Source organism: Sceloporus occidentalis, unplaced genomic scaffold (assembly GCF_023333645.1).
Source record: "Sceloporus occidentalis isolate IW3139 unplaced genomic scaffold, rSceOcc1.0.p SCAF_1, whole genome shotgun sequence".
Classification (NCBI taxonomy): domain Eukaryota; kingdom Metazoa; phylum Chordata; class Lepidosauria; order Squamata; family Phrynosomatidae; genus Sceloporus; species Sceloporus occidentalis.
The window spans coordinates 296,904,206-296,918,742 of record NW_028316981.1 but is presented as its reverse complement, the minus strand read 5'-3'; the positions used below and the strand labels follow the sequence as shown (position 1 = coordinate 296,918,742).

The 14,537-nt window shown below is 40.1% G+C and overlaps 1 protein-coding gene across 2 annotated transcripts in view; it reads right to left on the bottom strand.

Annotated features, from left to right (window-relative positions):
* Positions 1 to 13,786, bottom strand: part of LOC149324115 (prolactin receptor-like) — a 167,710-nt gene extending 153,924 nt beyond the window's left edge. For both annotated transcript variants that reach the window (XM_089496655.1, XM_089496663.1), the window contains exons 1-3: positions 13,737 to 13,786; positions 3,587 to 3,669; positions 1,091 to 1,127 (exon numbers count right to left, since the gene is read on the bottom strand). The gene's annotated coding sequence lies outside the window, so the exon portion shown is untranslated. The remainder of the gene's footprint in view (positions 1 to 1,090; positions 1,128 to 3,586; positions 3,670 to 13,736) is intronic.
* Positions 13,787 to 14,537: the final 751 nt, after the last annotated feature.

Sequence of the window (14,537 nt, the reverse complement as noted above, 5' to 3'; positions counted from 1 at the left end):
AAGTCATTGATAAAGATGTTGAACAGTACTGGGCCCAGGACAGAGCCCTGTGGGACTCCACTGGTCACTTCTCTCCAGGATGAAAAGGTGCCATTGTTGAGCACCCTTTGGGTTCGTCCGGTCAACCAATTACAAATCCACGTAACAGTTGCCTTGTCTAGCCCACATTTTACAAGCTTGTTTGCAAGAATGTCATGGGGAACCCTGTCAAAGGCCTTACTGAAATCAAGATATACTATATCCACAGCATTCCCTTCATCTACCAAGCTGGTAATTTTATCAAAGAAAGAGATTAGATTTGTCTGGCATGACTTGTTTCTCTGAAACCCATGTTGACTTTTTGTGGTTATGGCATTGCCTTCTAGATGTTCACAGATATCCTGATGCTGGATGTCCTAACTCTGCTCCCATGGCATCGCTTTTGGTCCACACAGTGCGCACCATCATGACACACTTCTGGAGCTGCATCCATATGATGTGGCACTGAAGGTGCATCATAAAGCCACACCGTGGCGGCTATGGCGCCCCTTGGAGGGTGCAAAAAGGAGCTGCTTTCTGTGGCTCCTTTTTGTGCTCTCCAGAGGCCAGACAGTGCCAGGAAAGGGTCAGCTGCATGACGCCCCTTAGGGGCAATCTGTATAGTCCCTTACTGAGTTTCCATTGATTCACAGTGTTTATTTTAGTTGGGTCAAACAGGCCAGGCTTACTTAAAAATACATGCATAGTTTCTTCCTGTTTTACCCTCCTCTCTTCTTGACTTCTTCCTCCTCTGATACTCCTTTTCATATGCTTTCTACCTGATTCTCCTCACTGGGTAAGCACTCTTAAAATCTGAGCACCTTTGGACAATAATAGGCACACAATGTCAGGCAGTCTTAAAATCAGAGCAGTTCAGTCAGTAACAGATAGCAGACCTCTAAGATGGAAGTAGTTCTTCAAAGAAATATTTGTGAGAACTAGAAATATTATGCAATACCATATAGCTGCTACAATTTCACAGTGATTTTTAATAATTTTCACAGTCACTTTCTTTTCTGTGACTTTTGACAGCTATCTTGGAGAGGTTTTAAAGAAAAATGATAATACTTACAGCTGAACTGTCTGGTAGGATTTGATGATGTAAATATCTTGGAAAAGAAGAAAGGAGGGGGAAAACACATTAAAATGTTAATTATCATATAGACAATCAGGCTATGGCACAACTTTGGGTGGCACTTTTTCTTTTCTTTTCTGAAAGCATTTGTACATTTCAGTTCCTTTTAAATAAGAAACCAAAGACAACTTGCACTTTCTATTAAGAAATCTTCAAGAGGCAGGGAAACAAAATCATGATTTTACCACAGAACATTGTATATATAATTTCCTTTGGAAGGTGCACAAATTGAAACATTTGGAGAGCCAGCTTAATTGTGGAGCCACTGCAGATGTAGAAAATGAATGATGGATTCTTTATGACAGTACCAGTCTTACGTTATTTAGCCAGTATATGCAATTACGTGTTCTGTAGTTCTTTTGATTTAAGAGCTCTTCAGATGTGATTGGACTGTTGTTGTTAATGAAAACTTGTACCAGAGATTTCATGGTGTGTGCTTCACCCCTCTATCAACTTGAATGTTAAAAATAAAGGTTTATCACTGAAGAAGGGAAAAAATCTATACTCAGTCCATCAAATTCATGTGCACTAGGAATACTAGAATGAAAATGGGAAAGGGCTCCTGTATTTCTTATGGTTATGCATAAGAGGAAATTTCAAAAGATGTTGCTCTTTACTTGCTTATGTGGCAAGTAACACTTGCTGAAATCCCTTCTTCTGAGATCTCCAGTTTTCATTCTGGCATCACTGGGAATTGTGCACTGCACAGGCTACATTAATGTTTTTATTAACTCTGTTTAAATGTCATGTTTTCCCAAAACAGGGACTCAAAATGCCTTCCAAATTAAAAACAACAAGAACATTAAAACATTGAAAAGATCAAAATTCAAATGGGATTAAACTATGAACAACTTTGAAAAACAATTTATAAAATATAATAAGAATGATAAAAGCATCATATGTGGATGCCCAGCCCTATCTAGCCCTACTTTCGGCCCCAGGCCGGCACAAAATACTGGTCTGCTTAGGGCCTTGAGTCTATGAAAACTCATGCTGCCAACTTCTTTCTTTCAGTTAGTTTTTAATTTTAAAAAATGTGATTAAAACAATAAAAACTGTACAGCACCTTCATTAAAAGATCTAAAACCTTAATGGTAGAATTCAAAGATATAGCTGTATAAGTATGTAAAGAGATCTTGTAGCACTTTTAAGGCTAACTGAAAGAAATGTTGGCAGCATGAGCTTTTGTAGAGTTACGATGGCAGCTAAAAGCCATCAGATGGGCAGCTCAAAGCCTTCTTTGCCCCTAGTCAGTGCCATAGCAGCCACACGCTACAGCACCGACCCACTCCCTGAAAAGAAGCTGCTCTAGTCCATTCAGCGGAGTGCCATTTGGGCATTCTGATGCCCATGCATCATCATGGCGCGCGCACCCCATATGGATGGGTGCACACCAAGATGGCACATGGGAGGCGAAGATAGGGCTGGGCGTGTGTGGAGCCCCAGCCCTATCAAGCCCTACTTTCACCCCAGGCCAGCACAAAGTGCTGGTCTGCTTAGGGCCTTGAGTCTATGAAAACTCATGCTGCCAACTTCTTTCTTTCAATTAGTCTCAAAGGTGCTACAAGATCTCTTTATGTTTAAAACCTTAACTTCTCAAAAACCTGTCACAATGAAACAAGTCTTTGCGGGCTGATGGACGGACTGCAAAAAGAGATTCATTCTAGTCTGCTGCCACACTGCAGAATTAATGCAGTCTGTGGTCACACTGCAGAATTAATGCAGTTTGACACTGCTTTAACTGTCATGGCTCCATCCTATGGAATCCTGGGATTTGTAGTTTGTTGTGGCACCAGAGATCTCTGACAGGAAAAGCTAAAGATCTCCCAAAACAACATATCCAAGAATTCCATTGCATTTAGACATAGCAATTAAAGTGCTGTCAAACTACATTAATTTTGCAGTGTAGATGAATTGCTAGCTTCCCTAGAAAGGGAGCCCAGAAGCAGCCATCTAAAGATCTTTTCTGGGGTCTTCACCAGTGATATCCATGAAGATGGTGAGACTGAGGGAAAGGATGCTCCTGAGGCTTGGACAGACTCCTCTCTGGAGAGATGCTCTGTCAGATAGTCCAGACCTTGGTCTTATGGGGTCTTGTAGTTCCAGCACTTAGAATTGTGCCCAGAAACAGATTGGCACCCAGTAGAGTACCATGACAAGGGAGTTGTATGGTTCCTGTAACCAGACACAGTAAACACTCTGGCTTCAGCCAAAGAGTATCTATAGGGAAAAGGCCCTCATATGCCCTTTGGTTTCTCTGCAGTTGTCTGGATACCTTACACCCCAATTTATAAAAATAAATTTGTCCAAAGCATATGTTTTTGCCCAAAATTTGAGTCCATGGGCCAGAGGAGTGCTGAAGATGGCCTGCATCTTCTATAATCATCCTGCCTATGGATGGTGGAAGCAAAGAAAGAGTATATGGATCATCACCTCAAATTGTTCCCCTGTTCCTTGCAGCAACCCACAGCAATTCAGACTCTGGTAGCCATATAATCCAGCAACAGAGGCATCAGCTGCAGGGAGAAAAAGGAAATAATAAGGTGTCTTGTGAGGTTCCCCCCCCCCCTTTTTTTTCTTCTTTTAACTCATGTCAGGCATATAGCCAGGCACAAACGTAATTAGTTGTTGTGAATCCCCATTCCAATTATGACTCACTCGCTAGTGAGAGGTGATAAAACCATACAGTTTTTTTTTAAATAAAAGAAAAAATAAAACATTATAAAAAGTGGCCTGGAAGAAGCGCTGAAAATGATTTCCGTTCATGCAAGCAGCTGTTATCGACACAAGATAATTAAAAAAAAAAAAAAAGAAGGAAGGAAGGAAGGAAGGAAGGAAGGAAGGAAGGAAGGGATCTGACAATGAGGGTGAGATCTCAAGTCAAAACAATTCAGGAAATACATATGAAGGCAAGATGGAAGTTGTCTGCGTGGGGAAAACTGATGAGGTAAAAAAGGCCATGAAGCCCATGGGTGACCTTGGAGAAGTTACACTCTCTCAGCCTCAAGGGAAGGCAATGGCAGGTGCATGCTGGGATGTGAAGAGAGCCTGAATCATTTGGAGCCAAATGGGTTGATGATCATGGCTAATGAGAGACGATCTGCCAGCTAAAGCAGCTGTCCTCTCAAGCAATGTCTAAGGAGTGAAGAAAGTGGATCACAGAAGATAATACCTGTAACATTAAGATGTTTATATAGAAAGAGTAGAGCCAGCGTGATGTAGTGTTTTAAGTGCTGGACTGTGGGAGACCAGGGTCTAAATGAGCCATAAGAACCCACTGGATGACTTTGGGCAACTCACACTCTCTCAGCCTCAGAGGAAGGCAACTGTAAACCGCTTTTGATCCCCATCTGTGATAGAGTCACATCAGTATTATCATAAGCCAGACATGACTTGAAGTCACAAAACGTCACTGGAAATGACTTGAAGGCACACAACAACAACAAAAACAACAAGTGACAATAAATAAACCTTTCCTTGGCTGATATTCTACACAAAACTGACCATCAACAGGGAACCCTGAGGATTCCCCAGCCATCTTCAGAGATATCACTTTTAATATGAGACCAGGATGCCACATGGTCCCCACTAGCAGCACACATATACTGTTGTGGTTTTTGCAATTTTGGTGTTGTTTTTATATGCCTTTAACTCATGGTGACTCTGTCCTATGGTTTCATATTCTCTGACTGTTCATTTTGGCAGGGACAGTCCCTCTATCATCTGCCTTTTCAGCTGTTTTTAAAAGATCCCAGTTTCTCCTCCCTGCATTTCCCCCCTTCGTCCTCAGCTTACTTGCACTGGGGCAAAGTGAATTCAAAATTGAAAAGTAGTTTGCATTTGATTACTGTATTTTCTGGCGTATAAGACTACTTTTTAACCCAGGAAAATCTTCTCAAAAGTCGGGGGTCATCTTATATGCCAGGTGTCATCTTATAGGGCAGGTGCTGAAACATCCGAGCCGGACTGGAGAATCTGTGGTCGCCGCATATGGTGGGAGGGGGGGGGCTCAAAAACGGCCGTAGCCACATCCCTGCCATATGTGGCGATCGTATGAAAGCAGCTACTGCTCTGATAGTCTTGGAGACAGGGAGCACTGGGCAGGCAAGGAGAGCTGATCAATCCAAGCAGGCTTTGTATACAACAAGGTTCCCTGCTAAGGACCTGCATGTCATAACCATTTGAATTTAAATTATCATATTGAAATCAAATCTGATGTTTTTAAAATTTTTATTTGGTGTGCGTTGGAAGAGGGGTAGTCTTATACGGTGAGTACATCCCAAACTCTATATTTTAACTGGAAAAGTTGGAGGTCGTCTTATACGCCAGAAAATATGGTAACAAAGCAGAGAGAGAGGAAAAGAGAGGGGGGGTGGGGGGATCTTGCATTTTCCAGTAGTCAGAATAGGCAGAATATAAATAAAAGTTACTATTATTATATTATTATTATTATACTTTAAGGCAGCAATTGTTGCATTTTCCCATGTTGTGCATTTTATAGAAACGCACGCAAGCTGCTCATAAAAACACAATAAGTTTTGCTGACACCAACCCACACAGAAAGCACACCATCTCACAGTGACTTGCACCTAGGAGAATGTTTTTTAAAAAAACAATCTTCTTTTAAGAACAAATAGTCAGAATTTACATCCTCACTTTATAGGCACCAGTCTGATCCAGTAAAGTATTTTCCATGATTCTTTAAAATAATAGTTATACCTCCAGTCCAAAGCACTGGACAGGTCCATACAGATATAAGAAAAGCCATAACACATTGAGCCAAATGTAGCCCAGCAAAGTGGCTATACAGATCCTTATGGGAAGCCCCAAAGCAGCACAACAGGTAACTGGCATTTAAAAACACACTACTTATCAACAGTGATACATAGCTCTCAGGACTAGAAACCCTTGGTCACTTTGTCCTCTACTAATTTGTCTAATCCTCTTTTACAACAATCCAAGTTGGCAGCCATCCCTATACCATGCGGTAACAAACTCCTTAGTTGAACTACTGGATGCGACAGTCAAGAGCGCCTGCTATCACCTTTGTCTGATATGCCAACTGCACCCCTTCCTGGAGCCGAAGGACCTGGAAACAGCAGTACATGCACTGGTAACCTCTCGGATTGCACTTCTGTAATGCGCTCTACTTGGGGCTACCCTTGTGCCAAGTTCGGAAACTTCAGCTGGTACAAAATATGGCAGCCAGATTGATCATGGGAACTTCTAGGAATGACCATATAACACTGGTCTTGAAGTCCCTGCACTGGCTGCCTATTAGTTTCTGGGCAAAGTACAAGGTGTTGGTGATTACCTTTAAAGCCCTACATGGCTTGGGCCCAGAGTACTTGAGGGAACACCTTCTTCCCTATTGTCCGTCCCGCACACTAAGGTCCTCTGGAAGAAATCTACTACAGCCAAAAAATTCTAGGCTAACATCTGTCTCCCAGAGGGCCTTTTCTATTACTGCTCCTAAACTATGGAACGACCTGCCGGAGGAGATCAATCACATTTCCACTCTGGCAGCTTTTAAGAAAGCACTCAAGACGGATCTCTTCCGGCAGGCCTTTCCAACTTAGTTACCCTCCCCAGATATAGAGATATTTGTCCCCTCATCTGTCTATTTCCCCCCGCCAATGTTTCTGCCTATTTTTTGTTTGTTCAATGTTTTTAATGTTTTAAAGGTTTTAATATTATTACTGTTTAATTCTATTTTAGTACTGGAAATGGGGGGGGGGGTAGGTCTAGGGTTTGATTTTTTTTAACTCTATTGTAATTTGTTGTATTTTATTGTTGTAACCCACCCGGATTCTTCGTGATTGGGCAGGCTAGAAATAAATCTATTATTATTATTATTATTACTTGCTTCAGGGACATCCCACAAGTTGCTCCTTTAGACCAAGCAGCAAATGGACCTGCACTGCCACCCATCTAAATCAAGGTGCATTGGAACTAAATGTTCCTTTCTGCATGTGAATGATGTTCAATGTCTCACTTTCTGAAAGGCTAGAAATTCGGTCAATGAACGCAAAATTCAATTGGGAGGCTATATTTCATATTGGGGGGAGAGGGATGCCTTCAAGCCTCTCTCCAATAGCAATACATTGAAACAAGATGTTTATGGAAAGGGAGATCAGCCTCAAGTGAACACCACTGCATCCATACAACAAAAGTAATTCTAACATGGCAATAACTATATACACTGATTCCTTTAAACCTGTTCAACCATTTTTTCAGCAGCACTAGCAGGGATAAAAATTCCATCATGTCCATCCAAAAGAAGTCCGTCCACATCAAATGTTGATTATACATGAAATTATACAAGTATAGCTTTTACACTTTGCTAAAGCCAGTTGAATCCATGCAAGGCACTGTCTGTTTCTGGGCTTGCAAGATAGGAGGATTTGATTCTCATCTCATTTCTACTTTTTCTGGAAGCATCCGTGGTAACTGTGATTGCTCACTAGATTTAATACTCAAGAAATTTCAACCAAATTAAAGGGGCTGGCTTGCTTGCATGGCAGCTTCTTTCAGGGGGGAGCAATTACGTGTGTTGCTTTCTCTCCCCAATCTATTACTGTGTTGATTTCTAGTTCTAGAAATGTGGAGGAGCAGTTAATAAAGACCTGTGTGTGTGTGTTTGCCTTTAAGTAGTTTTTTACTTATGGCAACTGTAGGATGAACCTATCGCAGGGTTTTCTTGGCATGTTTCTTCAGAGCGGGTTTGCCGTTGCCATCCTCTGAGGCTGAGAGACTGGGTTTTTATGGCCCAGGTGGGAATTGAACCCTAGCCTCCAGAGTCATAGTCCAATGCTCAAATCACTACAACATGGTGGCTTCCAATAAAGACCAATCCCATGTCAAATTTAATTTCATATAGCACTATAAATTTGGAGTACAGTCCAATTAACTAGGCAGTTTACTTTATGCCTAGTAATTAGTGAAACAAGCACAAGTCCACTCTCTGTAATGCTTAGGCTATGTGTCGTAACGTAGAGGTCTACAGAGTTGCCATTGTAGGATCTAGTAGATTTTTGTATAGGAAGGGTTTGTTCCTTCATTTATCATTACTATAAGAACCTGTTTTTGTTATATACACATTTATGAGACTCACATTTGTTCCATTGCCTACATTTAGGGAGCCTACACTTCTTACAATAGTGGAGAAAGTTTTCTATTTCAAAGGTAATGTGAGGATTTGTGCTCTATTAGAGATCCTTTTTTACATCATACCACCAACTGATGAGGAGCCTGATGAGAACATATTTAATTCTTCCTTAAAATAATTTTCAGTGGAAGCAAAAAGTAAATTTAACCATTTTCTTCCAACTGTGTGAAAGTCTTTAAAAACTGTGCTGATCAGGACAATAGAACAGGACTTATCCTACATACGGTTTTTATCGCAGACATTTTTTCTATAAAAAAATGCTTTCCTGCACAGAAAATGCTGTGTGTTTGTGTGTGTATAGGTGATAATGTTTCATTGAAAATAGTGAGTGACTGGGAAAATCCTCCTTCGCCCCTCTGTTTTCATGGTTGAAAATTGTGCACCTCCCTAATAGAGCCTAATGGTAGGATATTATTTGTAGCAGTACAAGCCAATTTAGTATTTTAATTTTTACAGGATTTTAAAAATAAAAATACAGAAAAGCAGGAGTAGAAAGGGGGGAAATGAGAAAGAAAATAGTACAAGGGTGATATACGTAAGATAAGTGATCAGTATTTGTTTAAATCAAATTTCCCCTTAAAATCCCTAACATTTGGAGATTCAGAAAAAGGACAGAATTTGGCATTCTGATCTTTAACACATTTACTACTTGGAAGTATGCTGCTTTCAAACAGAAAGAACTTCTAAGTGAATGAGCTGGGGATCACAACTCAAGTGTAGCAAAATGGTGTTAAAGTTAAAGCATGCACAAGAACCTATGCCAAATTGAATAAAAAGATGCAAATATAAATTTCATGGCCCTTGTGGGGAGGTATTAAACATGCATTTTTTTTATCTTGGAAAGAGAAACCAGACTATGAAATTGTAGAGAGCAGATGATGCTTTTCACTAATTATGATTTTAGGCCATTTGGCCTTGCATCTCTTGTACAGATGCCTGGAGGTTTCCTACATAAAACAGACAACAATAGCCAATAACTTTTACATAGTATGAAACACCAGGCAGGCACACTTCTGATTTACTCATGATAAAGCCTGTTGTGAGTTCCACCCATCAGAAAACTTCTGAACACCAAAAAGGCTCCTTTTCACAATCTGAGATTTTTAACAAGAAAAGAAAATTCAAAATAATCAAATGTAGGAAAAGGTCATCCTTGTTCTTTGTGGGGAGACATATTTAGCAGAGAATCATGGTTAGTTTGAAAAATAAAGTGAATTAAACTTCAACCTGTTTTTTTGATACAAACAATAATTTGGAAGACTAGTAAAGTCACAATTGATTTCCAGATTCAGTGGGCCTTGTAGAAGACAGAATCCAAAAAGAGATGGCTTGACCATCATGAAGAAATTATGTCTGAATTCTGCACAGTACCCAGAAAACTGCTGGAATTAACTACACATGAGAGCTTGGAAAAGATTCCTTTTTGAACCACATCTCATAGAATCCTGCAACTTTGCACCTGCAACATTGGCCCATTCCGCACGGGCAAAAAGTACGTACTAGGTATGTACTAGGGTTACGAAAGGGCGTCCCTTCCGGACGCCCTAACCCTAGTACGTACCTAGTATGTACAAAATGGCGGTGCTCTATACACATGGGCGCTGCCATTTTGACGTCGTGGATGCTTAGCGTCCACATGTCACAGCTCACTTATGATGATGCAAGTGCACCATTGGTGCCTTGCGGCGTCATAAGCACGTCTCCAAAAGAAGCCTTTTTGGGGGGCTTCTTTTTTGGCCGTCGGGAAGCCTCGCCATTTGGAGGCTGAGGCTTCCTGGCAGTGGAAATGGAGGCGCCGGCAGACCACCCTTTTTGGGTGGTCTGTAAAGCACTGTTGTTTGGAATTGCTTATGGCTATGCTGCCAGGAGGATTATGGGAGTTATATTTAAAAAATAGCTTTTCTAAATTTTGCCAAATGCATCTTATGTTGTACTTGCTTACTGATTCTCAAGCTGATTAATCTGGAGCTATTTTGACCATGTATTGATGAGTGGTTACCCATTCATCAACACAACCAGCCTTCCTTCCTTCCTTCCTTCCTTCCTTCCTTCCTTCCTTCCTTCCCTCCCTCCCTCCAACAAGCTTTTTGCCACGGACACAATTTGGAGGCAGGAGGGATTAAGTGACACAAAGGAAGACAAGAGTGTTTATTATGGATCAGAAGCATTACAGGACAAGAAACCTTGAACGGATGTATGTCAAGTTATATATACACAAAATGGATTGCAATAAACAGTCCAAGACTGCTAGGAGTCTAGCTAATGTGCATTTTGGCATACAGACAAAATTTCAAATGTTGAGCGACCATACAGTGAATTCATAATACAGGAGTAAATCCTTACATGATAAGAGAGAGAGAGAGAGAGAGAAGAAGAACAAACCCCACAGAAACTAGTCTCTTAAAAAGAACAACTCAAATTGTCTCATGATTTATTAGTGAAAGAACAGATTTTATCTGAGTTAAATTAACAGGAAAACCGCTAATCAGTAGTAAAAAATGGACTGGGCCTGACCAAGCTTAGGTGCTCCCTAGTTTATCTTTTTCAGTGGAGCTTAATTCTCCCAGTGAAATCAACAGGACTTGTAAGTGTTTATAATTCTCTGGTTGGCTTATGTTAAGTGCAACTGGGTTATAACTTATAATCCACTATGATATTATTTTTAAAGTTTTTGTATTGTCTTGAGACCTATCCTGCTTTCTTTTACAGAACATAGATTATTAGACTAAATTATTGAACAATCATGTAGTCTCCTTAAGTGCTGGGTATGACTTTTAAAGCCCTACATAGCCTGGGACCAGACTATTTAAAATATTGTATCTCCCTATATCAGCTAGCCCATGTTTTAAGACCTTTGGGAAAGGGCTTTTTCTCAGTCCTGCCACCACTAAAGGCACGTTTGGTGTGGAGACCAAAGAGAGCTTTCTCTTTGGTTGCTCCCAAGCTGTAGAGTCCGGTTAGCATCCTCTCTACTTTCTTTTAACCAGCAGGCAAATACACATTTATTTGGGCAGTTCTTTGTTTCTTAAATCATGTGACAAAAGGGTGTTTGAAAGCAGTGGGTTTTTTTTTTTAATCTTTTGTATTTTTAGTCATGCTTTAAGTCTGTATTAAACTCTTTCAACCATGTGCTTTTTTTAAAAAAATAGAATTGTCTGTTTAATTGTTGTTCAAGCAATGCTTTAAAGAGGCAGGATGTAGTTTGAGCATTGTGACTTTGGAGACCAGGGTTCCAATCTCCACTCAAGCATGGAAACCCACTAAAGAACCTTGGGTAAGTCACACTTTCTCAGCCTCAGAGGAACACAAAGGCAACCCTTCTCTGAACAAATCTTGCCAAGAAAGTCCAGTAATAGGCTTGTCTTGGGGTTGACATAAGACAGAAACAACTTGAAGGTACACAGAAGGTACTTTTGTGAATTTTTAAAGCTACATATGTTTTAAATTTTAGTAAGTTGCTTTGGCTCCCAGGCTAGAAGACGTATTGAATGAATAGATAAATAAATCTGAATGTGGAGTTTAACTGCTACAGTGCTAAAGTGCAATGATTCTCATGATATGTAGGGAAAGGCAAGTTTTCCCCTCTATAATATGCCATATTAGAGTCCATTGGTGACAACTGTTTCTTTTTTGCTACTTGCTATTCTTTCTTGGAAACTCTCCATGGACAGGCAGTCCACTTTTCATGAACCATCACTGGTCAAGGGGCCATCATCTTGAATAGCACTGCTGTAGTGCATCAGTGAAATGACACTTTTGCACTTAACACTTTAAGTCTACAGGGGAAAAACATTTAGAGGACGTAATCTGTTGATAGTGTAATAGGACCACTGCAGTAAACCATGCCTTGGTTTAAACAACAACAACAACAACAAATTAGAAGATTTCTAATGCAGCTTCAGGAAACCTCCAAAAAACTATGGAATTAGGGCTCCCGGATCTCTGGACCTGCTGGCCCCTCTTCTCTGGTTCTCAGGGCAAGGGTGAGGAATCTCAGGATGAGAGCACTGCCATGAAAAGTGTGTATGTGTCCTCGTTTGTTAGACATGTTTTTTTAAAAAAAAATTCACCCGCACACTTCGTGCAGCTATTGTTGATTCTTCAGTTATCAAATCTAATGACTTTACAAGGGGTTGCCCTATAAACAATCACCAATGTAATATCTCAAGGGTCTGCTTCTCTGTGACATCACAAGAAATCACCTCTAAGTGTCAGATTTTGGCCCCAAAATATCAGTCCCTGGGATAGTCCTCATCTGGAAACTCTATATGATACAAGTAGACAGTGAGCCATCAATAACCGGCAAAGCCTAGCAAAACTCAAGGGTCAATATTGGAAGACTCATGCTTTTTTAAAGCAATCTGGAAGATCCCAGTGTCTCAGGATGTGTCAAAGAAAATTTTATTTCTCAAAATAGCCTGATACATTTCAGCCAAAGCAATATCTATGTCATCATATTCAGGGATAAACAACTGGAAAATAACTTGCAGGGTTTTATAATAATACATTTCATATGTAGGCATGGGGGTATTATGAGGAATAAAATATTTTACACATCTTGAAACCCTGTCTCTCCTTTTTTTAAACATATGATTCATTGAACAATTCCATTTCCTTGCTTTTGTCTACAGATATAAAAATGTGAGCAGGCAAGATTATGCAGTCATACCAATATGTTTCGTTACACATGTAGTACTCTGCCAGTTCGATCACTTCACTAGTCCTTACCAACATTGCCAAGTTACCTGAATAAGTCGGTTACACATCTCCAAAGCTTTCGACACATTGCATCTCATGTGAGCAAGTTTGCTTTACATTTGGAAACAAGAAGGAAAACAGAGTAAAGAGAAGAGGTCAGTGCTTAGAGACAGTAGGGTATTCCAATGGCAAAGGCACTCCTTGGATCTTCTTTCCTCAGTTTCTGCAAAAGCTATTATTTCTCTTCTACACTTATTAGAATGTAATGGCTCTGTTTTGCACTTCAGCACTTTTCCACCAAAAAGAGAAAATCAACTTGTGCTCCAATGGGGTACAAGATTACTGTAGTATAAGGGTATGTGCTAAGAATAACGGACTTCTTTAGAAAAAAAGTCAGGTCTAGTTTACTTACGAGCATTTCCACATTCGTATGCTATATTTTTAACCACTATTCAGATTTCTCCTATATTACAGGAAGCATTAGCCTCCCAAATCTTAATGCTTGACATAACTAATTCTACTTCTGTTTTCAAAGTTCTTAAAAACATTGATTCATACAGGCTTGCAGTTTCTAAATGAATAGCATTACCAATACTTTCTAAAACACCTTTTCAGCTCCTATCAGTGACTCCGATTTAATGAAAACATACAAAGTACATTCTTTATATTATTTTTTAAAATTAAAAAAATGGTTCTGCATAGCATTGTTACACTTACCAAGCAAAGTGTGCCACTTGGTCCATCTCATTTGGAAAAAGAGCCACTAGTTTGAATAATCCACATCCAGAATTTTAGTTGGGTGGCCACGCAATGCACAGGTGTTTGCCTTGTCTGCTCACAGTTCCCTTCCTGCAGAAGGATACCTACAGAGTGTAGACCAGATAGATTGTGCTGCTCTCTGATAAGGTCATTGAGGCTTAGCTAGAATATAGCAGTCCTTAATCCTCATTGGTCTGGACTGCTAAGCACAAGGCTGTTTCCTTGACAACACACTTGCCGTTGCTACAGCATCCTTGGCCACACGTGATGTCAAGGTTTGATGTCAACACACACACACACAACAAGCAACAGCCTACAACTTGATGATCATTTCCCACAATTTGTGTGTGTGTGTGTGTGTGTGTGTGTGTGAGAGAGAGAGAGAGAGAAAGAGAGAGAGAGAGAGAGAGATTGGATCTTTTACTTATTAGTTTCCTCCTTTCTGCTCTGGGAGTTTTTGAAAATTTTATTTTGTATCCCAAAAATATGCATGGCAAAACCAAACTCAAATCATTAATATATGTAGGGAGAAATCATCGAAGTTATTTCAAAGTGACATCCATGAGTACACTATTGCATTATCTCCAGATTTTTGTTAATATTCAATGGTCTAGTTCCTCTCTACCTCTGTCTTATACCTGCTGAGGAACGTATGTGTTAAGCCAAAGGGTGAAAATATATAACAAATAACTCTGCAGTTTCCATTTTTTTAAAACCGAGAAACTGACACTATTCCTTCCTTTGCCTTAGAATTGGTAG